Source organism: Myotis nattereri (assembly GCF_964212035.1).
Source record: "Myotis nattereri genome assembly, chromosome: 1".
Taxonomy (NCBI): Eukaryota; Metazoa; Chordata; class Mammalia; order Chiroptera; family Vespertilionidae; genus Myotis; species Myotis nattereri.
Window position 1 is genome coordinate 71,013,158 of NC_138075.1, and position 27,500 is coordinate 71,040,657.

A 27,500-nucleotide genomic window follows, 5' to 3' on the forward strand; every position below is an offset into this window, starting at 1 on the left:
TACATTCCCGCCATTATTTATAGCCCCACTGGCTATCTCCTCTTGCTTATGAAGTAATGATTAGCAAGCACAGTACACATAGAGCACGGCATTTGTTCGGGAAGGGCTTGCTCCTGCTGGTATTGCAGGTAGTTTCACAGGTCACAGAACCTTAGAAAGGACTGAAAGGGCATGTCTTGTGTAGCGTTTGTTCTCTGGGAAAATGATGCTCCTTTTCCATTTTTGAGTAATTGAAGAGGGTGGAAGGGTTTTCTCATTGCTTAGGTTTCCTTGAATTCTCTGCAGAACCCCTTCCCCACAGAGGTTTCAGCCGAACCGGGACAGAGGGAGTTTACATGGCATGGCTTGCGATGTTGCCGTTTAAAATGACTGTGTTGTGCTTCCCTTTTGAGTGTGTCAAGGTGGACAAAACCAGTGTGGTTATGGCCGGGGATGTGGGACACGGTTTTTCATGTGCTGGAGGAAACTGGCGGCACTCAGCCAAGGAGGACTTTGGCTCCCAGTTTTATTTGTGTTTTGCCCTCTTTGCTCTTTATATTCTCCCTCCTCCCTCCCTCCTCTCCCTTTCCCCACCCCGCAGAGCACATGATGTATATCAAGATGCTCCTTGGTCCTACTGCAGAATCTCAGCTAGTGGTGATCCACCTGTTTCTGCGAGGGTTAGTCCTGTGTGAATGCAGGGTAGGAGCCGTCAGTACAGTTCCGAGTTAATGCTTTGGAGAACATTGCACAGCTTGAATCATGGGGAGTGGGGGGAGAGCTTGACTTTTCCTGAAGGAGGTATGGTGGCCATAAACTAACCAATCGGCAGCCTGCATTCTGTAAGCCTGGTATCAAATCCATGCATTGCCTGAGTCACGTTTTCCTGGCAGAGTGAGGATATACGGCCAAAGAACCTAAGTAGAGGATGATGCTATCAGAAAGAAAAAGGGAACATGGGCCAGAGCCTGAAAACATCGAGCTTGTTGGCAAACTGTTCTCCTTTCCTTGCTTCATACCTGGTTTATTATAGAATGGCCTTCATTCAGGTGATGTTACCAGTCCCTTTTGTGCCCTCGGGCAGCAGAACGCGCCTTGTATTGTACGTACAGCTTGTTTCCACCTATTGTTGCCAACAGCATGGTGACATGTTATTGGTAAGGAGACTTACAACTCATGGGAATAAATATTGTTTGGAGGTAAGATATTTTGTTGTTCACTTCTAGAGGACTTTCATATTTTCCGGTTTTGTTACAGGCTTATATTTCAGGAGGCTTTCTTCTAAATCATTTAAAACACTACACAGAAAGTGGCTCTGTGTCCATTACAACGACAAGAAAAACTGAGGTTCCCAAAGGGATCTACACAATTTCAAGCAAAATATTAACGAGAAAGAAAACAAGAGGAGACTATGTCCCACCAGGAATTTTCATTTGTTTCTGTTTTTTTAAATGAACTTCCATAAAATTTGACATTAAAAAGGAAAAAAAAAAAGAAGGGATCTCAGGAGTATAGAATGAGGTGAAAAAACCGACCCATTTGGTTTCTTAATAAAATACCTCTTTACCAACTTGACTTACATTTTAAAACCTTTGGGGGCACTTTTATATATGCTGCCTCATAGGATTCTCACGTCAGTCCTGTGACGTAAACGATGTTTAAGTTATTATTCACTTTTTACAAATTAGAAAACGCAGGCTCTTCAGGGTTTGGTGACTTGTTCTTGGCTGCAAAGCTCTTAAGTGTGAGGCCAGGACCAGACGTTTAGTGTCTGACTCTGAACCCAAGGCCCTCCCTTCCACTACCTCCGATTCCTTCCCATAGGCTCCAGTGTCCCATGAAAGAGCTCTTAATTCTTTAAGTTAATGGAGGCATCTTTGCCCAATGAAAGTTATATTCCTCAGCCAAAATGTTATTGAAGTATATTCATTTCCACGTCAGTGACCATGGGACTGTTTGGATAGTCTGAGAATGTCTCTCCATGCCTGACCTTTGAGGGTGAGATTTCCCACAGCTAAGCCCTCAATCTGAAGGGCAAAGTAAGTCCATTTTTAGTTCTCATTTTGCTCTATTTGGTTTCTCTGTGTAAGCTGCTTTTCCCTCTTCTTCCTAATTAGCACTTGAGTCCTTGTTTCTTATTGTTTTAGTGCTGACTGTCTAACTGTACTCTTCTTGGCAGGACCGCTCAAATTTTATTTTTTTCAATGATTGCTGGGAGGTCACTAGTATATCAGTCTCCACACTGTTTTGAGGATGGAGTTATTGCTAATTGGTGCTGAAATATGAGCTATGAGAACAACCCAAGAGGGTGAACCAAACTTTTTCCCACTTTGGGTCAAGAGTAGAAAGACAAAGGCAACGAGGCAAAAGCAACCTTGTGCACCATACGTTAAAGTAAGAGACGAAGAGCCTTGTTTGTGCTTTGCTTTGAAAATGGTATGAAAATCAATTCCTGAAATGATTCCAAACCACATAAAATAGCACACAGTATCAGGAAAACTGGGTCTGGGAGAGAGTTAATGACCTATAGAACAGGCCCAGTGACTGTCTCTTGAACAGAACTCATGTTCTACTGGAACTGATCGTTTCTCTTTCTGTTTTGCATACTTCTTTTGATCCTGTGATGGATGGAATCCATGGGTGACATGGAGTTCTTCTGGTCAGTCCTACATATTTCACAGGCGCTGCAGGACATCTTCTCTTGGTGACAACCTCTCACCAGGGCACACACCTCATGGCCAGTTTACTGTGCGTGGTTTGCCAGTTTTATTCTGCAAGGCTGCATCCCAGAGAACTTTACGTACCATTTTTGATTAGCGAATAGAAAATTGACGCACTCTACTTGACTCTTCAGGGTTGAAACTGAACAACAGAGTTTTATTTCTTTCTGAAGCAGTGGAGGTGTGCTTTTCCAATAGAAGATGGGCTCTTCCATGGCGTCCCAGTCCTGCGTGTTGGTTGATTTTAAACCTCCACCATGTATGTCCCATGGATCAGTTTCATTCTAAAGGATGTAGAAAAACATGATTCCACATGACTGCTGCAGAAGTTTCCCTTTTTTAAAATTAAGGGATTCGTGTAATTTTCAAAATCAGGTGTTTCTAAGAATAAATTAGGTCAAGATTGTATTTCTGCTTTCTTCACTTGGCAAGAATGAAGAATAAGAGATTGTCACCTGCCAAAAGTCAGCATGGAGGCTTTTGCCCACATTTGGGATCCGTGTGTAGAGCCACCATCGCACACATGCTCACACTAAAGGAGTGTCAGCAAACCTGTTGTTATTAGTCAGCAAAACGGGTTCTGCATCCGTCTCACCCTCACCGTTCTAAGATTTCTGAGAATTAAAAAAGGTGGCTGCAGAAGAGATGTACAGGTTGCTAAGTGTTCCTGGAAACCTTAGTCTCACGCCTTTATTTCTCCTTTTTCTTATTCCAGTTTTAATACCCATGCTCCAAACAATAGGTATTTTATCTTCCATTGTCCTTGACTTCAAGGAACTGTGACTAGAGTAAGTATTTAATCCCGTGTGCTTAAATATTTAGATGAGTAATTTGTGAGTTCTGAACAAAGGCCCACCTATTGTGTTCATGCCTATCTGTGCCTATAACACCCTGAAAGGTAAATCTTAACAAAACAGCCAAACATTTAACTTGTTTCACTGATTACTTTTTTCCATTGACATTCTAATGGTGGTACGTCATAGATAAAATGATGAATGATGACTAATTGTAAGTTAATAACACAAATAAATTTGGAAGGGCATCCTCCAGTGTTTAAGTGATATCAGAAATGAGTGTTATGATTGGGCCTCTGTACCCATAATCTAGAAACTAATTAAAATTGTTTGGTGATAGTGGGGATTTTTCTAATCACTATATCTAAGTATATTTTGTTTCAAATATGTCAGCTATTTGGCTAAATATTTAGTGTTTACAATAAATTTTTGATGTAGATCCTCTCCATTATACAGATGAGAAATGGTGAATCAGAGAGGACAAATAGCTAAGAAAGTGCAAACCAGGATTCAAATGTGTCTTCTAACGGCACTCTAGTACCTGTCTACTAAGTGCTTTAGCTGGAAGTATTTGCGTTCTCTGTATACTTCTTTAAGTCATTTCCTCTTGCTGGTATGCTCCGCACCCTGCTGTCCTTCCCCATTTCCGCCAATCAGAATCCTTCACGGAGAAGCCCAAGGCCCCGCCTCGTCTCCCTCTCACCTGCCACGTGTCCATCCTTTCCATCGCCTGGGGCCACTCCTGCTGCGTAGCCTCTTATATCTGGTGGTGTGGTCATCTCTTTACTGCTCAACGTCGGGCTTTCTGAGAGCAAGACTGAATCTTCTTCATCTGGGTATGCCTTGCAGTGTCTGGAGAATTGTAAATGTTAGAAGTTTATTTTAGAATGATTTCAATATTTTTTCCTTGTAATTCTCAGGCGATGTTCTGATGCCTTTACAGTACAAATTGGCCTTCACATTTCATCTTCAGGGCAACTCTTTGAAGTAGGTCATGTAATTAATTCTCATTCTACAGCTGAGCATATGAAGACACAGAAGGTTAGAGAACTTGCCCAGCCCGGCTAGTGTGGCTCAGTGCTTGAGGGTCGACCTATGAACCAGGAGGTCATGGTTTGATTCCTGGTCCCCAGCACATTCCCCGGGTGCGGGCTTGATCCCCACTGGGGAGCCTGCAGGAGGCAGCTGATCAGTGATTCTCTCTCATCATTGATATTTCCATCCCTCTCTCCCTCTCCCTTCCTCCTTGAAATCAATAAAAGGTATATTTTTAAAAAAGAACTGGCCCAAGACCACACAGTAATTGATATAGCCAGAGTTTGAGCCCAGACCTCTAATTCCTACGCTCTTTCTATTAAGCTGTGCTGTTTTTCTCATTAAATAAAACTTAACAGATTGGTTGATAGGTGTATGTCCTGTTTCTCCAATTAAATCAGGAGATTCGTAGGGCATGCAATTAATCCCAAATGGAATGCTTTTTTTTTTTTTTTCTACTTGGCAAATGTGGCCTCTCACACACCTTCTTCTTTTGTGTGCCTCGCCTAAGGCCCTCAGTGCACTGCCAAGTGGGCAGCAGACACTGAAAATAGATTTGTTCAAGAGGATCAAGAATTGTATATTTTAGAATTTCTCCACATCATCAAAGACTGTCAATGAGAGACAGGAGGTAAAGCAGGAAAATCAGGAGACCGAAGGGAGAAGGTACCACGTGGATAATGGGAATGGGCTTCATTGTCAGTGGTGGAGGTGAGACAGCGAGGAGAGGTTTCCATTCTGAAACCTGCCCTCGTATGTGAAGAAGCCCTAGCCACATCTATGGCATGCGCTTCTCACCATTGTGTTAATTTTCTTCAAGTCTTTCTTGCTCCCTTATTTCATTGACCCAAAGCCCTTTTAGGTTATGTTCAGGGCGATGATGCGTTGGTAGCCCGAGGTAACATTTTCCCCAGGTATTTCCCTAGAGTGTGGTTGAAAGTAAAAATCTACTGAGAACTTCCTTTGTGGAAAAATGTAAGAAGTCTGAATTTCTAAGGTAGAGTCATGGTCTGAATTTGGGGATCCTGGTAGTCTGAATAAAAATTCAGATTCCGAAAGTACAACTTTCATATAACCCCGCACAAGTAATGAATGAGAACATTGGCTTGGACCTGTTGAGCCAGGTTCAGAGTGAGGCTTGTTTTAATTTATTTTTGCTCCACCAGCCAGACCACGTTCCCATACCTATATTGCTTGATTTTAAGTATTTTGAAAATGCTAGCCACTATAGTATTACATGCATGTACTTTCCATACTCTTTTTTTATTGATTGATTGATTTCAGAGAGAGAGGAGGGGAGAGGGAGAGAAACATTGACATGAAAACATCTATCAGTTGCCTCCCATACATGCCCCAACTGGGGATGGATCCCACATCCTGGGTATGTTCCTTGACCGGGAATCAAATCTGAGACCCTTAAGTACACGGGACAATGCTCTAACCATCTGGGCCACACCAGCTACGGCTATATTCATTCTTTATTCTTCCTTAGAACCTATTGGCTTATGAATCTAAATAAGTGAAATGTTTTGATCTATAAATCGAGTCATTTCCAAGGCTCTGTTTTATATGTTGTATCTAAAAATTGGCTCCATTTTCCTGCATCACTGGGAAATATCAGATAAGGGTCTCTTAGAACCAAGCGAGCTTGTGATCTGGGTGTTATCAAGGTGTCCCCTGATTCCCAGGAGATGTTTCAGCTGCAGACCTCTCTTAAGACAGTAAGAGCAACCCTAAATATTCCTAATGTCTTAGTTCCCAACTGTGCGCACGTGCTTCTGTGTGTGTGTGTGTGTGTGTGTGTGTGTGTGTGTGGCTTATGTTCAGGCAGATCCTCCAAATAGCTGAACACTATCTCCACCTATTTCAGCAGCCCTCTCCCTTGTCCCTTCTCTGAATAACACTGCAGTTCTCACACATAGAGCTGCTTCCTTCTCCTAACTGTGTTTCTGGGGCCTTAGCAGTCCTATTTGCCACTCTAAAACGTTTGCTCACTTTTCCTGGAAAATAAAGGCTAGACACAGTGTGTATGCCGGGTTGGCAGGAACCAACACCACCAAGGGCGGGGTGTCCCCAGAGGTCAGGGAGAGGCGGTAACCATCTTTTTGAATCTAAGGCTTGGCTTCTGCTTTTCCTCTGGCTCCTGTTTCTGTGTTACCTTCTGCACTAGTCTGCTGGGGCTGCCGTAACAAATACCACAGACGGGGTGGCTTAACCAATAGAGATTCATTTTCTAATGGTTATGGAGCCTGGAAGCCTGAGATCAAAGTGTGGGCAGGTTTGGTCTCCTTGGAGGTCCCTCTCCTTGGATTGCCCATGGCTGCCTGCTCTGTGTCCTCACTACTTGCTCTCCTGTGGGCCCGCATCCCTGGGGCCTCTTCCTCTTCTCAGAAGGACACCAGTCGTATTGCCTTAGGGCCCTACTTTAATGGCTTCATTTTAACTTATCCCTTTTAAGACCTAATCTTCAAATGCGGTTACATTCTGAAGTCCTGGGGACTGGGCATTCAACATGGGAACTGGGCGTTCAACATGGAGATCTGGGAAGGCAGTTCACCCCCTGGCTCCTTCTGGTCACTGTCATAGATGTACTCTCAAAAGTGGAGCCCAGCCCTGACTGGTTTGGCTCAGTGGATAGAGCGTCGGTCTGTGGACTGAAAGGTCCCAGGTTCCATTCCGGTCAAGGGCATGTACCTTGGTTGCGGGCACATCCCCAGTGTGGGGTGTGCAGGAGGCAGCTGATCGATGTTTCTCTCTCATCGGTGTTTCTGGCTCTCTATCCCTCTCCCTTCCTCTCTGTAAAAATCAATAAAATACATTTTAAAAAAAAGTGGAGCCCATTCTACATATTCACATGGAACACAGTCAGTCAGACCTCAGGCCCACCTTGCCACTCACAAACAGTGTGACCTGAGGCGCAGTATTGGATATGCTAAGTCTCAGTTTCCCCAGCCATCAAATGGGAAAGCTGGTCCTCTTACCTACTTGGGAAGGTTTTTGTGAGAATCAAATCAGAAGAGACATATATACACTGAGTTCATGGCCTCGCTCAATAAACGTTAATTATAGTAAGATGAATGGAGGTGAATTATGATGCCCTCTGAGAAAAGGAGATGTTGATTATAATCAAATTATTGACTTGAACTGATACCTGAAATTTTTCACCTAAAATATAAATTTGCTACAAGTCTTCTAGAGTTTTCACTAAATATTTTTCACTTTTCCTCCAAGTCAGAATTTGTTGGACTTTGGAGTTTGCATGGTAATCCAGTAGCATCATGAAACCATCCCTGCCAAATTTTCTCTAGTACATATTTCAAACATTTTTATTGACCATATAAGTGTGCTCATATATAGAAAATGCGCCTTGATTTGGGTTCAGCCATGATCATCCTAGTAAGGACAACACAGTCTGCCATGTAATTCAGTGAGCTCCATTTGGTCAAGAGATGAAATCCAGTCCAAAGACTCATGGACGGTTTGCCTCACTCAGATGAATCGGTGATTCGGTTACCGATCCCCCTACAAATGCCGCCATTCATAAATAAATGGGAACGGGCCAGCCCCTGCTGGCGTAATTATCAGAGGGCGGAGGCATGGGACGGGCCTTGCACAGCTGATGGTTCTTCTCACTTCTGGAGGGCCCTAGAGATGACAGCATACAGGTGGGCAGGGCAGCGGCGACACCTCCCTGGGGTCTCTTCAGTGCCAGGGATTTGCCGAGCCTCAGCTGTCAAAGAACAATAAATTTTCCTTCAAAATATAAAACATAAATCAGTGTTGCCAAACACTGAGAGGCAAGAAGAAACTAAATCCCCATAATAATGAAAGGAATCCCATTAATTAAATCATCAAGGTAGAGAGCTTCCCTCGCAGCGCATGGCCCCCCGAACAGTAGAATACCTTGGAGACTGGAGCTGAAATCCAAGCCTCTTCCAGGTTGCAAGCCAGCATCCTGAGGGAACATTAAGAAGAGGAAAAAAAAATCCTTGAGCCCAGGACAAGTAAACACTTTTTTTTTTTAAGAAGTTGTACTTGGATTATGTGTATCTGGGAAGGGATGTTGCAAAACAAATTGTAAACCAGGCATAGCATATCTGTGCCAGCCCTTATCAGATCTGCCACCAGTCAAGGGTAAGCTAAAGGCCAGGTCGCTGCGAACTGAAACATGAAAGCCAACACACGGGGTGCTCCAAAGAAAGAATCATTTCTTCTGATTATTTTTAAAATTAATTGTATCAACCGGAGTCTTGTTTCAACTTATTTAGCAACTCATTACAACAATGATTCTCTGTGTCCTGCAAAGCTGCTGCTATAGATTTGTGGGTTTTTTTAAATGCTTGGTTAATTGGCTGGTCTGCTAAGAATGAGTCTGTTGCTGTGGTTGAGGAAAGCTGGAAAAAAATAGAGGTTAAGGTTTCTTGCGAATCTGTCACATGTGGGAATTGAGGGCCGTATAATATTACTGCCCTCAAGCCACGGATAGCAACTTCTATTCCCACCCGTGGAGCCCTCCCAGGGACCACAGCCGCACCTTCTCAGCCCCAGTCAGCTTTGGGTTTTACTCTCCAAACCAACTCACTTCCACCCATAATCTACTGACCTTTAAATCAGTTTTGACTGCCAGAGGGAGCGCTTTTCCCGCGAACTGGAGTCCATGCACAGAATCTGAGATGTCCCTTCAGCGCTGGCCCAGATTTGAAAAGACAGAAACCACCCAACTCCCTGCTAGACCTTAACAGGGAACACTTCTTTCACACAATGATTAATCATACCCTAGTCGTTGCCCCAGTGTGTTCGAAAAATATGTTATGCACATCGCAGGACATCTTTGCAATACATCCAAGTTCATTCCGATTTCTCTTTGCCGACAACAAGGATGTGTTTTTAATCTCCTTTCCACCATGGGCTTTCTCCTCTCTCCTTTGTCGAGTCTGTAACCACACATGCACACACTTAGAGAGATCATTTTTTGTATTGAAGGCAGCAAGGGCTGCTGGGAGGCCAAGTAGCAGGGTGTGGTTTTATACTGGGTCCACAATCCCTCTGCTCCCATCACAGCACCACGCCCTTTGATCTTGGAAGTGAGAGTGGCAGGAAGAAAGGGAGGAGCTAGCAAAACGGGGTCCATTCCTAGCTCTAGATGGCTAAGAGCTTTCAGAATCAGCAGGTGGCCACAATATGATATTTAGTTCGTTGGATTCCTGTGAGGGTGAGGCTGTGTGTAAAACAAGACAGTGGATCCCATCTTATTCCCAACTTCTTCACTCCGATGACCCCACCCACAGCCTGTCTGCAGTGGGTTATGGGTCATGGTCTGGTTTCCTTGCAGCATTGGGTATTTTTTTTTTCCTTCTGACCTTTCACAATAGTACCTGTGTGCTGGGCCGGGGTGGGGGGGTGGGGGGGTGGGCGAAGAATCTTTTTAAGGGATGGTGTGTTGTTTTCTTTAACCAAGTGACAAGTCAAGAGATGTCTCCAGTCACAAGTCACATTTATGAAAAACAAGTGTGTGTGTGTGTGTGTGTGTGTAAATGGAATGTGTGTGTCTGCAGGCATATTGTAAGAGACAAATTTTGAGGTGTCTATTACTCTTTTACTATGTCTTTATAATCTTCTCCTGCAGGAATTTAAAGAAATAGTTGCTTCACATTTATTATTTGGAAATGGCTAATAGGGGATCTAAAAGCAGTGTTTCCCTGACATTGTGAATGAATATCTTCTGCCACAGATTTACGAGTGGCAGATAGGTGACGTACTTAATGGAGAATAACTCTTTTAGTAAAGTGAGCAACTACTTCCTAAAGGCCGGAACCTGCGCTTTTTCATAGAGACTCTGAAACGAAGTGTAGATTTCATGCAGGTCTACTTGTGTATCTGGTGTAAAGTTCACTTTAAATATATAAGCTCCTCAACCACATCTGTGGATTGGTGAACTTGGAACAACCACCGAGCTAGCGTTTATTGAGCATCTACCTGAGCAGCCACCGAGCTCGGTACCAGGAGCACAGCAGGTCAGCGCTGGCGGCAGCAGCACACAGTTCACGCAACAGACTCCAATGTTAAATATTAGAGACGGTGATAGAATGCGGCCTTTCTGTCGCACGTGCCCTTGGTTGTCTGTTGTCTGTCCCCACATAGTGCAGCACCGTTTGCCCTTTTGTGTATGAGGTTGTAGCGATGGAGCAGAGGCCGGTGTGGACAGTGCAAACAAGCCCCTCAGACGGTGGCAGCCCCTCCCCAGCCTGGGGGACAACTGGGCCACACATGGCCACTGTCTGTCTCCACTGACATTTTGACAGCTTAGCACCTTTTTTTTTTTTTTTAGGAGTAGGATGGGGTCAAGTCGTCCAGTTAGGAATTTTCAAAGGCAAACTTGTAAAAGGGAAAAATAAAGTTGGCCTCCCTTTATACAGTTGGGTACGACAGAGCAAGGCCAGGCGGGTATGGAGCTTGTTTGATCCCTCACCCAGGTGGCCCTGGCGAAGCTCTGATGTCATCGGGTGGCGAGGCCCCGGAGACTTCTCTGTCTGCGGAGTTCGGCTGACACTCCACGGCCTGCCTCTCCCTCCTGGGGTTCAACGCGGAGAGGGAAAGGGCCCCACACCTTCATGTCTCCTTCCTTTATTGCACGGTTTGCTTTGTTTGTTTGATTTTAAAACTGCCATTATGTGAAAGTGTTGCAAGTATAAATAATTGAGAGGATCACTCTGTGGGGAAACCGCTTTCGCTGCCTTTGTGCACAGGCAGCTCGTTACGGCTCGGAGCTGAGCATCCTGAGCGCAATTATGCAGCGTCAGTGCGTCCTGGGCATGAACCGAGGGGAGCGGATAAGAGGCGGGGAAATAATTTTGTAACTTACTTAATTGTATTGATTTGGGTTTTCAAATAGTTCCTCCGGTGTAGCATTTAGCCGACCTCTCCCTGGCTGCTGTGGTCTTTGCGGGACTGCGGTTGGGCATTTGGTTTGGGGCGTCCCTCCTCCTCCTGGATTCTGTGTGGATCTGAGATGTATTTCTGTTGGGGTTTAATTTCCACCCGGGAGAGGCTACCCACAAAAACAGAACCATGATTCGGCCGTGAGGTTCTTGGCTCCCCTCGGGCTTACACGCCAGTTAGGATATGTGAATGCAGCAAAGGGAGCCGGAGGTTAAAGAAGTGGGTCAGGCTCGGACGAGGCCGTCCTGCTCGCTTCTGCTGAAACGGAAGGAAAAGCCCATAATGGCGCTCGCCTGACTTTCACCCCCATCATTTTAAGAATTGCTTTGCCAATCCTTCACAGCAAATAGTAATTTTAAGGGGGCCAAAACAGAGCTCAGGGTGTTTGCACTCCGTGGTAATGATAGACTAGCTGTGCTCCCTGGAGTCAATAAGCCCAACAATTGAGTCATTTTTGCCTCCTGGAGTGAAGCACTGCTGCTGGCCTGAATGACAGCGTCCCTTAGAGCACCGGGCCCTTCGCAGGCTGACCACAGCCCCAGACGGCGGGGTTCCGGGCAGGCAGGTGGCGTTTAACACAGTTACAAGTAAAAGCTCATTGTGCACTTGTACACTCCGTAAACAAGAAAGTAGATGGGGGAGGGCAGGAAGGAGCATTTGATGTGCATTGATGTACTTTAGCCAAGAGTACTTCCTCTTTTCCTGTCTCTTTCCCTTCTCTCTTCTTTTCCCCTTAAATCCTGCCCATCTCCTCCTCCTCCTCCTCCTCCTCCTCCTCCTCCTCCTCCTCCTCCTTCTTCCTTTCTCTCTCTCCCTCCCTCCCTCTCCATACACATATGTCTAACACCTGTAATAGACATGTTTAACCTAGATGGCCACAGCACAATCGCAGTTCCGATTAATAAAAAACGCAGAAGGTGCTACAAAAAAATTTATCTTACATTTAAGATGAGTCTTCAGTTTCTAAGTTGCATTCTGAAGCAGAAATTGTAAGCATACATAGCAAAATACCCAATGATAGTTTTTAAAAAATGTTTTATTGAGTGGGAGAATCTGAGAAAGTGAGAAAAAGGAAAGATTGGAGAAAACATCCCAGCCTAAAATCATTCTCTAATGATCAAATCACCTTTGAGATAGACATGTTCGAGAGAACATTCAGCCAGCAAACATTTTTGGGGTCAAAGGTCTATGGAGTAGCCAGGTTTTATAGTAACCGTGGGAGGTGGCGTATGAACAGGTGAGATATACAACAAGAGCCCTACAGATGCTTCCCGTACCTGAGTCTGCATTGGGCAAATTTGAAGATGGAAATTCTATTCCAAGTTGATCAATGGCTTAAAAATACAATTTGGGTTACAAAATGAATGCTGCTTCAGTTTTCAAATCCTTGGAACCCTAGTGCAACCCCCCTCCAATCTCAATAACTAGGGTTAGGGACTGATTTATCCCGTGGCTCCTTCTTTGAGGTTCCTGACACAGGTTAGCCTAGTACAGGCTGCGGCATAACTTGCAGCAAAGGAAGCATCTTCATTGTGCTTCCCTGCGTGTGATTCCCTACATTTCTGACCTACTGCCCTAGTGACAGCAGTGTCCCTCCGGGCACGATTTGAGAAAAACTTCCCTAGAAAGATACGAGAAAAAATATTTAAAGCAAGTTTTCTATCCTCCTTTTCTGTCTCCATCTCACACATTTTCCTCCTTTACTTCCTACTCACTGTTTCTCTGTCCCAACACACACACACACACACACACACACACACAGCATAATGCTTCATTGTATCAGCAAACTATATACTCAGTTCCCATTACTCTCAGCTTGCTCTCTCCTCTTTGGTCTACTGGACTTACCATGCCCCAGTGTAACTCAGCACCTGTTCCCAGCCTAGGAAAGTCTAATGCCCACTTTCTCCTAAGTCAAGTCCTTCTCTTCCTTGACTCAGCACCTAGGATTTGCCTGGTGTCTCTAATGCTCAGATGAACTCAGACCTTGAACCTTTGGTCTGTATCTTCAGTTGTGTCTAACTGCAAAGATAAATAGACCAGAGCCAGGAAGCCAGAGTTATTTTCCAGCTTGGCTCTGCCTGATTCTAGGGACAATCATTTCATCAGGGATTCAGCTATGCCTCTTGCAAAATAAGGAAAAGAAAATCCCTATGAGCTCTTCTGTTCTCAATCCCACGTTATTTCCAAGACAGGGAACCCTATTTTCATCCACTCATTCAGGTTTTCTTCACCACACATTTTACTGAGGATGTACTATAAGCTGGACTCAATCTCAGTCACAGAGAATTAAGATATGGTCCCTGCTCTCTAAGGCTCGCTGGTGGGAAGCTAGACAAATACTAGTTCATCGTGAGCATGGTGTTGACTGAACGCTGTGATGGGCACGTTAGCCTGGTGCTACTGACTGAGGATGGGCTTCTTCCTCAGACGGCGGGGCCAGGGGAGTTATCTCAAAGAAGTGATATCGGATAAGAATTTTGAAGGGTGTATTGACCAAGTGGCCATTGAAGAAAAGCCAGAAAAGACAGAAGGAATAGTGTGTTCCTAGTATGTTAGCATATTAACTTATACTTATCAATTGCCTGTTTGTTGCTTGTTTGTTTTAAAATATTTTTATTTATTTCAGAGAGGAAGGGTGAGAGAGAGAGAGAGATAGAAACATCAATGATGAGAGAGAATCACTGATTGGCTGCCTCTTGCATGCCCCACACTGGGGACCAAGCCCAGCAACCCGTGCCCCGACCAGGGGGCTTGAATCGTGACCTTCTGGTTCATAGGTTGATACTCAACCACTGAGCCATACCGACCAGGCACCTTTTTGTTTATTTGTACATTACCTGTCTCCAAGGTAAGAATCTGAGGCAGTTAAACCAAGTTCTAACTTAAATTATTTGTTGGTAGATGATGACGTTACTTTATCTGTACTGTGAAAATGAAGATAATTTAAATATGCCATCATTTCTAGTTCTAATGGTTAAGTTAAACCACTTAATTCATATAGATGTGAAATATGAATCTGATCTAAATTTTTTTTCAACTTGCAGTACAGTGTGTTTGCTTCTTTGTCTGTTGGAGCTTTTAGCTTCATGTGGAATGTCAGAGTCAAAAGTTGATGTCTTTATTCCTCTGCAAATCGGGGGTGGGGGAGGGTGGGAATGCACTAACTAACCCTCTGAAGCAGTTGTGGCGAAACTGCTGGCTCACTGAGTCTCTTGTGATTTATAAAGATATATTTTATATCTTTTATGATTACGGGATGATGCTAAAAATTTTGTAGGTAATAATACCGCCACATTGGCAAGACTGCATATGACATCTCTGGAGAAGGTACAGATGCTACCTGGCTGTCAAGTCAAAGGAAAAGAGGTTTCATTTGATATTAAGAAAAGGCAGTCAGGAAATATTATTTGGAATTTGGTAGTGGGTGTTTGAACATCGTCAATGTGAGGACGTTAAGTCATATGTCCACGAATAGATTTTCTGTTTTGCTTCTCGACATAATGGGATATGTTATAATAACATTTTAAAAAGATTTTTGTTAGATGCATTGCTCTGAGAACTATAGTTTATTTGAAGTGACTTAGAAAATTTTTAGATCTCTGATTCTACCCCCCTCTCCCCTTGGCACCTATACTAGATGCCAGTAAAAACTGGTTAAATAACATTTGGTTTAAATAGAAAGACTATGATATAAATGCATATGTATGATATTTTGTTTGTTGGATCTTTTTCTTAATATTACTTGACTTTCTGTGTTTTCATCTCATTTTGTCATATTTTGGGTTGAAGCCACTCTAAAGTTTAACACCTAGGAGATTTCTCACGTATGGTTCCCTTTAAAAGTGCTAAAATCTCAGCCTCTCGAACGAACAGGAGGCCAGGCTACACGTTAGAGAAAGCAGTGGTATTGAGAAAGGGCCCCGAGAAGGTTGCCACCACCTGCATGCGTCCTCTGCCACGCCCTTTCTTTTAAACCAGCGGGAGGATGGAAAGAAGGCTGAGAGCGGGCGCGCAAACACTGCCGCCGGCCTCGCTGGGCTTCGGAGCCTCCCTGCTGCTTGAGAAAAAGGAGCCCCACAGACAAATGAAAGGGCCTCCGGGGCACTCACATGCACACCCCTTCCTGCCAAACACCTTGTGGCTTCAGAGGGCTGGCCTTGGGGAGGCTGGGCCTGCGTTGAAGAATAGAGACTTGAGAACCATTTGTTTCCACACCATTTTGGGGGAAGTGCCATATTTTTCACCTTAAAAGCCCATTTAAAAAGAAAAATATGTTTTGAAAGGAGGACACAATTTGGAAGCCATCACACTTAATGGAGTCCCTTTAAAATGGAATAGGCGGTCCTATCAGTTGTCTTCTAAATTAGTTGTCACTACCTAGAGAAAAACCCACCCTGGATTGTGTTATGTTGCGTAAAACATACCGTCTCCTGTCTGTATTTTCCTGTATTCGGTGTTTGAAACTCTGGAATACATTTCATTGTTAAGTATGGAGTGGAACCCAAGTTTTAGTGTAGCAGTTTCCAGAATAACAGGTATGTTCTCATCAGCCTCTACATCAAGTCACACCTATTATCTCAGAAGTAAAGGAGAAAGCCAACTGGATCTGATAGAAACCAGACCGAGATCACAGACTCTCACTGAGAATTGGCATGGCCAGCCATTGTTGGGTGGGCGTCTCTGTAAAAGCCAGAAGCTGTATGAAGAGGAAGTAATTGTTTTTTGGAAGTAGCCAAGCAGTGTGTCATAATTGTTGCCACAGCTCTGGAATATGCATCTAGTTTTGGAGTTTTGATGAAACGAGAGGGTTTTGGAGTTCATGTCGCTTCTTTCTAACCTCTCACTCTTCTCTTGTGCTATCCCTTGAGTGGCCTGTACAGCGTCTCAGCCTGAAGTCCCACTGTCAACGCAAAGGAAATGTTTGGAAAATTGCTTTCCTCTCCTAAACGCATCAAATAGCAATTCTTTGTCAGTGTCAGTCTCCATCCACTGTATACGGTAGCATACCACGCGTAGATGCTCAGGTGGATCCTCGCTTATACGTTTTACATTTGTGTTCCTTCTTTGTGGAGTAAGCACAATTCATCAGCCGTTCCCCAAGCCAAATGCCCCACCTTTTCATTTCTGCCGCCTTCATGAGGGCTCATTTCCTTCCCTCTTCTACCTGCTCAGTGTATAGCTTCTCATCAGTTCATCCTATAGGTGGCTCTTGGACTAGACCTTCCTCAGCACCATGTTTTACTTTATCATGTCACCATGCAGGAACCTTAGGGGTTCAGTTTGTCACTCAGGAGCCTGCATCAGAGTATTATCTATTTGAAAGTTGCTAAGAGAATAGATCTTAAATGTTCTCATCACAAGAAAGAACTGTAATTGCATGACATGATGGAGGTTTTAGCTAATGTGACAGTGGCAATCATTTTGCAAAATAAGTATCAAATCCACATGTTGAATGCTTTAAACTTCCACAGCATTAAATATCAGTTATATCTCCATAGAGCTGTGGGGGGCTGGGGGGGAGCTTGTCTATTAACCGTAGCCATGTTTTCCACCCCAAACCAGGAGCCAGTCTAAACTCAGCTTCTTCACCCTCCCTTGTGGAAATGGGCCCTGGTGTCTTCTCACGTGCCATTCCCTTACGTCCGTCCTTCCCAGTAACCTGTGCTCTTTCAATCTGGGTCCTCCGCCAAGAATTGGTGATCAGCTTCCATCTGACTTCTTTCATTGACCCGATCACACTTATTTACTGAGTGTGGACTCTGTTGTTTTATAATTATTATGTTTATTCCAATCTGGATTTTTAATTTGTTTCTCTGGGTGTAAGAGTGAAAATCTGTAAAAGCATAGACTGCCTTTGCAAAATTTTAATATATATATATATACTTAATATATCTATAGAGAGAGTGTGTCATATAATTATATATTTATGTATTGTATATAATTTCTTTTTTATAATTTCTTATGTATTCTCTTGTCAAATTTTTGTTGTTAAACTTATCTTTTGCTAAGTGTAGGATGTGAAGACTTATATGCATAGAATACTATGAACATTAAAAATCATTTATTCTGATTTTTTGGACTGAAAAGGATGAAAATAAGCCTTCCATAATCATTGCTTCTCTACACTTTTCTTTCCCTGCCTACTACTCATTCTGTCCCCTCCAGAACCCCGTCTCTCACTGGGTTATGCACACACACACACACACACACACACCCCGGAGAAAGCATCTGCTAGTACAATTCTCTGAATGGAGAGGAGGTGGGTGCTTAGTAACTTGTGTCGGACTAAAGGGGGACATAGGCTAAAGCAAGAAATAAGGCTGAGAACGATCTCTATTCCCCTGGGGAAGCGTGAAAGGGAAGAAGGGAGTAAACACTAGAGCAGGGGTCCTCAAACTACAGCCCGCAGGCCACATGCAAATTACAAATATTATATTCGTTCCCATTTTGTTTTTTTACTTCAAAATAAGATATGTGCAGTGAGCACAGGAATTTGTTCATAGTTTTTTTAAAACTATAGTCCGGCCCTCCAACGGTCTGAGGGACAGTGAACTGGCCCCCTGTTTAAAAAGTTTGAGGACCCCTGCCCTAGAACATGGTATGATGGAGTGGAAGCAAGGATTTTCAGCAACTGTTCTTTTCTCCTTTGCTTTTAGCATTCCCACCACCCATGAAATTCCTGTCCTTGACCTGTGTGGTAATATGTCTAAATATCCTAGAGTTGATACCTTTTTCTTACTCTTCCTTTCAATCACTGCACAGAAAACTTAGCCAAGGGTTAATCTCTGGCAAAGTTGATCACCTGGTGTGTGTGTGTGTGTGTGTGTGTACACATGTACGTATGTGTGCCTGTACACACGTGTATACATATATGTGTGTGCGCACATGTGTGTGTACACACATACATACATGTATGTATATACATATGGCTGATGACTTCTCACAGTTTATCTCAAGGCCACATTGTTTCATGCTCCACTTGGCTGACAGGGCATCTCTGTCCTGACAGATTTATTCATTGAGAACAGGATCATGTGGTTGAAATCATTTTAATTCTTAACAAGACAGTGCATATGGCTTACGTAGATTTTGTTGTTGTTGTTTTTTTTTCTCTTATATATTGCTCAGGGAAGCCGATGTCAGTATAAATCGGTGGTAATGAAATCAACATTATGGCATCTTTGATATTGCATTTGCTAAAGCCTTTCTGGCTGTTTAATTCAGCACTTACTGATTGATATTATAGACAGTGGATAAACATTTTTGATGGATCTGTTTGCTCACAGATGAAAAGAATCTAATCCTTTTTTCTCTTTGATTTAAAGAGTGGGATGCCTCTGGAGAGGAAACAGTTCAAATGTGGTCACCATAGGTTGGTGGCATTAAAAATAGAAACTCACTTAGTGTAAAATTTGCTGTCAGGAAAAATGGAGCATTCTTTCTGAACCCAGGAACGCATGGTTCATGCGAGCCTGCTTGTGGATGGTTGCTACAATAAGGCTCCTTTCATACAGGTGTGTTTATGCCCCAGGCTTGCTGGCCACAGTCCATTCCATTTACAGAAGCTGAATTAAACAATAACTACCGCATTGCAAAAAATGGTGTTGGGGGGGGGGTTGGGGAGGGGGAAAGGTGAGCGTCAAAGGAGATGCCTGAGAGCTTTGTTAGGGCCAAGAAAAACCCTGTTGCAGTTGTCAGAGCTTGTTGATGTTGCTGGGAACGGCACTTTTTTTTTCTCCTGGATTTTGTGGTTCTGCCTTAGGAAAGAAAGTAAAATAGAACGGAAGAACAAAGTCCTACTCTATAAATCAGCAGCTGCTCCTCGCCAGATCAAAGGAGTGACATTTTTGCTCCTGGACTACTTGTCCACTTGAGGGCTTGACAGGCAGCTAACAGCTGGCCCGCTAGACTGTATGGGAGAATCAGCCTACATCTTCTTCCGAGCAGATGACAAGCTAATCAGAGAGAGATCCATAGCACAGGGCATGTGAGTGCACCTTGATCTCCTCAAACATGTCTAATACGCAATCGCTAAACAGCTTGGTGCATTTTTGGCAAGTTAATGCGGAGGTGGTTTCCACTGAGAAGTAGGATAGAAAATTAATGCTTCAATCAAAGGTGATCATAAGAGCTAAAAAGATACTAGATTTGTCAGGATCTTCTCCTCTTAGCTTGAATTAGTAAATGGCTAAGAACATAATGAGAACTGGCTAAAATGGACTTCACTGATGATAGGTGACTGGCTGATTTTCCAAAGCCCAGTCAGGCTATAGCGTTCAGGTGAATGAGCAGGCAATGGGTGTTGGTAATTTCAAAAATGATTGCTCCTGCTTTTTAGGCTGAGAGAGTTCAATAAAGTTGTAGGTGCCTCTTCTGTGTCCGCAAAGAGTTGTTTTCAGAAGCACTACAAGGTGTGTAGGTATAAAGATCTGGAATTTTAATGTCAGGAGTAAAACTTTCAAAGTAATTCATTTTCAAGTTGATTTCCATCTGCAATAAATCATGTATAGGATGAGGTAATATTCTACAGCTTATGTCTATTGACTTAGTATTTTATCTTGAAGAGGATAGATCCTAGATATGAATAGCTAAGGAAGTGTGTGTGTTTTCTCCTCCCTCACTTTCAAGTAGCTTTGAAAGATTACTTTTATAGTGCATGATAAATAGCCACATATGAATAATCTGATGGCAATTCTGTAAGAGTAGCAGGGCTTCAACACCACAACCCGCTGGGACATTGTGTTACGTGTCATCAGGTGCGATTATACTTAGAGAATAGTGGGCTTTGCTGCTCAGTATTGTAAAGGAAATAAAAGGTAATTTTCTGTCTTAGAGGAAATTCCTCCGATACCCTTATTAAAAAGTCTATTTTTGGCCATATAAACCTTACTCAAATAAGATGCCAAATTCTCCAGGTCATCTTTAACATTGTTTTAATTATAAAAATAATCATACTTACTATTAAAACTCAAGCAGCACAAGTTACATAAAATAAAAAGGAAACTCTACCATCTTCCTCCTATCTATTCCTGAGAGATAACAAATTTCATAAAAACATGTTACTGGCTTATTGGCCCAACTTTTTCTTAGGAGGTACAGATGGAATGAAATGAATTAAATTATTACAAATTGTTTGTCGCCCAAGGCAAGTGATTAAAAGACTGTTTAGATCCAAGATAACCAAAGACAATAATGCCTACATCTTCGTAGGTAGGTTCATAGGTAAAACTTGATCTTTGCAACTTCCTATTCCTGGGCAACGTACTAGATCAGGGGTGGGCAAACTTTTTTACTTGAGGGCCACAATGGGTTCTTAAACTGGACCGGAGGGCCGGAACAAAAGCATGGATGGAGTGTTTGTGTGAACTAATATAAATTCAAAGTAAACATCATTACATAAAAGGGTACGGTCTTTTTTTTGAATAGTTTTATTCATTTCAAACGGGCCGGATCCGGCCCGCGGACCGTAGTTTGCCCACGCCTGTACTAGATCATCTATTTGGTATGTGATCTCGAGCAGGACCTTCAAACATAAATGTGCACAGATCACTTGGGGGTCTTTTAACATGCAGTTCAGATTCAGCAGCGCCAGGGTAGGGACTACAGTATTTCTGCAGTTCTAACAAGATCAGGGTGAGGTTGGTGTGGCTGGTCCATGGGGATCTAGAGAACCATTAAGAGACTGTGTGATTCCAGTAGCTAGCCCCTAGCAGATGCTTGCTCTAGTGTCTGAAGTCATCCCCACTGTGGCATTATACATTCAGATTGGCTGGGATCTCTGGAAAGACCCTGCAAGGTGGACACATGTTACCCATTGGGGTACAACAGATTATTACCATTTTATCAACTCAGCATGAGTTGGTTTAATAGCCACCCACCTACTAGTTTTTTTATTAAAGACTATATATATAATTAGAGGCCTGGTGCATGAAAATTTGTGTACTGGGTGCGGGGGGGTGGGGGGGTGGGGGTGGGGGAGGTCCCTCAGCCTGGCCTGCGCCCTCTTGCAGACCGGGAGCCCTTGGGGGATTTCTGACTGCGGGGAGTGGGCCTAAGCCGAGTCTGGCCTCCCTCTGCAGGAAGCGACCAGTGGGCTTATTGGTGGATGGCACCCACCAGCGAGCAGCCGACCCTGCCCTCCAATTGCCCCTCCACTGCCGCTGGTCACCACGCGCCCCCTGCCCCCCATCGCTATCCCCTCCCTCTGCCCGCTGGCACCCACCTTGGCTGGCCTGGCAATGCATGCTCACCAGGCCCATCCCCTACTGACTGGTCATTCTGCCATTTGGTAAATTTGCATATTAGGCTTTTCTTATATAGGATATTTTGACTTGAGAGAGAGCAGAAGGGAAAGAGAGAGAAACATTGTAGTGAGAGAGAAACACTAATTGCCTCCTGTATAGTCTGGGACAGAACCTGCAACCTGGGCACATGCTCTAACTGGGCATTGAACCTGCTGCCTTTAGGTGCACAAGATGATGCCCAACCAACTGAGCCACAGAGGCCAGGTCACCTAGTCTTGATTATTACCTATAACAGAACAGAGCTCTTTAGGAGGGGTATGGGCTGAGTGCATTTTGAGTATAAGCTAACATTCCGTGAGCTCTTTCTATGTGCCAGGCACTGTGCCAGGGATTTTACATATAGTACTTCCTTTAATCCTCAAGACAATTTGGGCCCAATTATTGCTCCAGTTTATAGATAGGAAACAAACCAAGGCTTTGAAGGTTAAGTAGACTTGCCCACGGTCACACAGCCAGAAAAGGGCAGAGAATATGAGTCCATGCTCTTTATCACTTTGCTCTTTGGAGAAGTCTGGGATATGAAATAGTGACTGAGAAGGGTTTACTCAAAGTGGGGTGAAGAACCTAGGTGAGCCTGTGTAACTTTAGGGAAAAATTAGATACAAGAAAGAATTTTGAAAGAACACTGTAGAAGATCACTAAAGATAACCAGCATCTACTTGATCATTTTGCCCAAAGCCTTTTATGTCAACATGGACACTCCAGTACTCAAGACATATTCATAAAGCTACAAAAGGTTTGTGATTCCAGATTAATATCATGTTTTCATATTGTAAATGTATGAGTATTAGTTCATTTGTCTTTCGAGTTGTGGACAAATCCAGTACCTATCAAGTTATAAATTAAGCTGCAGCTCATGGAAATTAGTTATGAACCATGAACGTGTCCCTAAGTAACCCACGAATTTCATTTACCTTACTGTGCTCACTGTTGTCTGCGAGAAAATACCTACTGTCTGGCCACCAGTGAAAAATTTATGTTTACAACAAGACTCAATCATTTGTGTGCCCGAGTACATGGTTAAAGGTAGACCTCCTTAATGCATTGATTTAATCAATTTAATGTATCTTACTGAGAAAACCCCACTCTTTTTTTTAATCATTATTATTGAAAGTATTATATATGTCTCTTCTTTTCCCCTTTGACCCCTTCTAGCCCCCGCCCCAGGCCTTCACCACACTATTGTCTGTGTCCATGGGTCATGCATATATGCATACAAGTTCTTTGGTTGATCTCTTCCCACCCACCCACCTCTGCCTTCCCCCTCTTGACCATAACACAGCACAGAAAGACTAGCTGGTTTTTTTTGTTTTGTTTTGTTTGCTTGTTTTTTTCAAAGTAAGAAAAAAAAAGAAAGAAACTTGATAACTGGCTTGGTTGAGGCTTCATTGTTTCAGCACCAAGGAGTAGCAAATTCTGTGAATAAGCACCTTCCCTGAGGAGCCCTGGCTGAGGAAGGTGGGGAAGTAGAAATTTTTCATTTTTTAACAGGTCCCCAGTCCCACGATGCCTACAACACTTCCTCCAAGTTGATCTGATCCCTCTTCGACAAGCCAGCCCCCTTCCTAGACCAGACCAATCCATGCAAAAGCTTCAATTCCAGGAGTCTTGCTTCCTTCTCAGTGTTAAGGGCTGGCTGGTTTCCAGGTGACTCCATGGAGGCCTCACTTTCTAACATAAGGAATGCTGCCTAAAGGAGTTGGTTACCAGGTGCGGCATGAAGTTAGTGAACCAGAAAAAGGGGATTTATCAACCATTTAAAAAGAAGGGAGGAAAAAGAAAGAAAGAAAAGAAATCAACCAACAATCAGGAACGACACCTCAGCCTATTTCTATCAATCTGAAATAGGCTTTGGAGTGAAAAGCCTTTAAAAGAAAAATCAAGATGGTGAGATTTCAATTGCAGAAAACTATGCAAGCTGAAAAGTTTGGCTTTTGGGTGGGGGTGGGGATGGGGGTTAAGGTGGGGTTAGAGGGAGGTCTCTAGGAGATATCTCTCCAGCAAGACAACAAGATGAGATTTTAACAATATCTTTCTATCTTGGGTCTATTCTTTTTAAAAATATTCTTTTTTCATCTCTCCAACTTGACTCAAAAAGGCCCTGTGATTCTTGGAAAGTCATTAAATGTATTTCTATAATTATTTTTAACATAACAGTCGTAGTGTATTCTTTTTAAGGGTCCCACAAACGATTGCATTTTCTATTTTAGTAAAACTTAGTTAGAAAGTCGATGGTATCAGTAGGTACTCTCCAGAGCCTTTGTGTGAGCCTGGATACGAACTTTGTGTTCAATACAAATCAATGGAACTCGTGCACTTTAGGGTACTCATTCCCTAAGGAGTCACTAATGGAATTATCTCTAGCCCTTAAAAAAAGTCACAATGTGGCTAATGAAATTTTTTTCTAAGTGAAATCTGGATAAGGCACTAGACTTACTAGCACATTTTATTTATGGCATTTATCATATTCGGCACGTTTTACACGCAAGTTGCACAAACCTCAGCATGTTTTTAGAGCTATTTAATATCTAAGAAGACTTTGTAATTCTGGGTTAAATTGTTTGTACCAATAGAGGAGTATATTATATATCCTCAACTTCAAAATCATTTCGGGATGACATTATGACTTAGAAACTTTTTTTTTTTTATATCAGATACAGATGAAAAACCTAACAGTCTTTGGATTGGAAATAACTTTGGGGGTTTTCATTAAAGTTGGGTGCAGCTTGCTGCATGTTGGTTAGTTGGATGTCTTCAGCAATTTTTCAAATGTTTTGGGTTTGGCAAAGTCCAAAATGTTTTTGCCAAGACCCTCTTTTCCCCTTATTTTTTAAACCCGTGTGAAATTCTAGGATAACTTAATCCATATGTGTCTGATTCATTTACACTTAACTCATCAAAATGTTATTTTGTAAGACCCATTTAATATTCAAGAAACCTTTTGAGCCTTTTTAAGACATCTTGTTTTCTGTCTTTGAACCATTGAGTTGTGTTTTTCCATATGAATGGAGCTTGGACCTTGAAAGATTGAAGATCAGTTGATTTTCAACTTAGGCTTTTTAAAATCTCAGTATAATCAAAAGTTGATATATTCTGCTTACTGCTTGAGCGCTAAATACATTCACTTTAAAATATAGATCAGAAGACTTGGAAAAAAAATTCAGGTCCTATAATTTTGGGGAAGACTACATTTGGAAATTTCATCACAGTGATATTAAAGAAAAAAATTACTCCTAATTTTATTTTTAATCTATAATTAAATTGTTCCATTTTATATGTGCATTGGTGTGTTTTTTTAAGAGTGGTCTATGGATCATTAGCAAAATGGGGTAATTTCATTTCTTACTGTTAAAATGTTCCTACGGACAGCTCATTAATTAATTTTAATAATAACATCTATGACGTTTATAAGACATCCCAAGATCAGGGGAGTTGACAATTGGCAGGAGTTGTACATCAAGAGATTTCTGAAAAATTGGGGCCCATATGTTTTTAAAATTCTGTGTGATTTAAAAGAATGTGGTAGAGTTATGAATCTGGCAAGATGCAGCACGATGGAGTAAAAACATTGTTTGAGAACAAAAATTCAGAGAGGCCAAATGGAGCCCAAGTGAAAAAAGCAAAATCTCTATGACCCTTTGTAAAAGGATCCGGAGAAAACCTTCAGAGGCCTCTATGCATGTTTGTTGAGTAGAGCTGGACAAAGAAAGGCCATCGCCATAACTGCTAGTGAACATCGGCCCACACCATGGTAACTAGTTGAAAATGGAACACTGGAGTGGCATTTCCAAGTTCAGCGCTTCTATAAAGACCTGCTAGCACGCAGAATGCTTTTTTAATGTTTTGCATTGTTGTGTGTCCCCCATGGAACAACCTTTTGAGAGGACCCCGTTTTTACTAATGTAAACATTCTGATGAGTATCCAAAGAAATGACCTTTGAGTGAACCTCTAACCTTCCCTGTAATTATTTGTTTGAAGACAGTGTGGAGTTCTCCTGCTGAGAACTAAGAACCATGATGCCTTGCAGCTCTGTGAGTAAGGGAGTGTTTGGGGGAACTGGAGAGAAAGACATAAATAAGGGAACAACCTCCAGATGTAAATAATAAAAGAGCAAAAGGGTGAAATTAAAAAGGGAAAAAATAGCAATTCGTTTTACCTAAAGAGTTGGCCTATAGGAAAAAACAAAACCAGGATTAGTAGCCCATAAAACGAGGTGAAACCCCTGCCATGTGTGTCCTCCATTAGAAACTTCAAGGAGGAGAGAAAAGGTTTGCCCCTCTCCCCGAGCACCTCACTGGGCCCTAACCTGAGCTGATAAAAAGAGCTCCTGGGGGTGGAAATCTCAGGGCAGACCTCCTTGGTCCCAGTAAAAACAGTAAGGAAAGAGTGGATAATTAAGTTCCTTTTCTGATTGGAGGGATAATTCTGGAAGGCTCTGTGATCTAGCTGAGCAACGTGTCTGGTGCCAGGTGGGAAGAAATACGCAGCTACGACTTTCCTTTTGTTCTCACCTCTCCTGGCCTGTCACTTTCTTCCCCAAACCTGCAGGGGTGTAACATTTTTGACAAGTGAGCTCCATACTCTCTTAAGTAATAAAGAAGTTCATTGTTTTGCAAACAAACACCATATGCAAAAGACTCCTTTGGTTTCCTTGCAGCTATTCTTCTCAGGCCTAATTGTATTCCCACTGGAGTGCTCACAGGAGGCCTGAGAGAGTGTGGGCTGCTGGCCTTCCGAAGGGACTTCATCTCCGCAGGAACGCGAACGCAGAGCTGCCAACGTGCCCCAGAATTTTTTTATTTTTTATTTTATGTATTTATTTATTTTGCTAATTTCAAAGAACGAATTTTCAGTTCCTGCCTGTGGCCCCATGCAGAACCATTAATCATTAAGTCCCCGTGCACTTGAGATTTGACACTGGAAATATTGGGACATGTTATAAATGAGTATATTTTTAAGGGACTGCTAGCTAAATGCTAGGCATCCCCTCTCCCTTCAAGCACCCCCCAAAATGCACAGCCGATGAATCCTGTGCATCAGTTCAGATGTGTGGGGAATGCTCGTCATTAAATGCACAGGGACAAGGGTAACTCACAAATGGTGGGAAATTGTTTTGTTTTTATTAAATTTAGAGAAATAAAGGAGATTTCTTATCATCTTACTCTCTTTGTACATGAATATTTGATGGGCATTATTAAACATTAAAGTAACATGAAGTAGGCACTTATTTTTGGATTTCCAACAAAATTAGATCCAGGCTCCGAGACGAAATAACTGCTCCTCCGCATTCCTGTGATTCAGCCACCACCTGATTTGAAAACGTTTCTCGGGCTCTAATCTCAACCATGTGTACCTGAGGCTCTGCCTTTCTAGTGGGTTGAAAGGTGGCTGGGTTTATGGTTGGCAGTTACCTTATCCCTGCCCTGGGTGTCCCCGCGTAGACTGGAAAGGCCGCCCCCAGCTGGCACTGACCTCTAAATGACCCCTAACTTTACAGGCTTAAACTGCAGGAGTTGCCGAAGAGCAGAAGTCTTTCTGGCCAGCACTTATTACTGCTGTGTTGGTGATAAAACTTCAGACAGCCTAATTGATGGCTTTGCTGACCTAACAATACCTTGTGAAAGCAGAGTGCCAGAGCCTGGTCTCCATTTATGACCAGCTGCAAGGGGGAAGCTGGGTCTCCCGCGCTGGGGACTGCAAGGCGAAGGGGAAAATCTCCCAGCCT

General features: G+C 42.9%; 1 protein-coding gene across 8 annotated transcripts in view; it reads left to right on the forward strand.

Annotated features, from left to right (window-relative positions):
* Window positions 1-27,500, forward strand: part of MEIS2 (Meis homeobox 2) — a 214,428-nt gene that overhangs the window by 171,316 nt on the left and 15,612 nt on the right. The gene's annotated exons all lie outside the window — the stretch shown is intronic.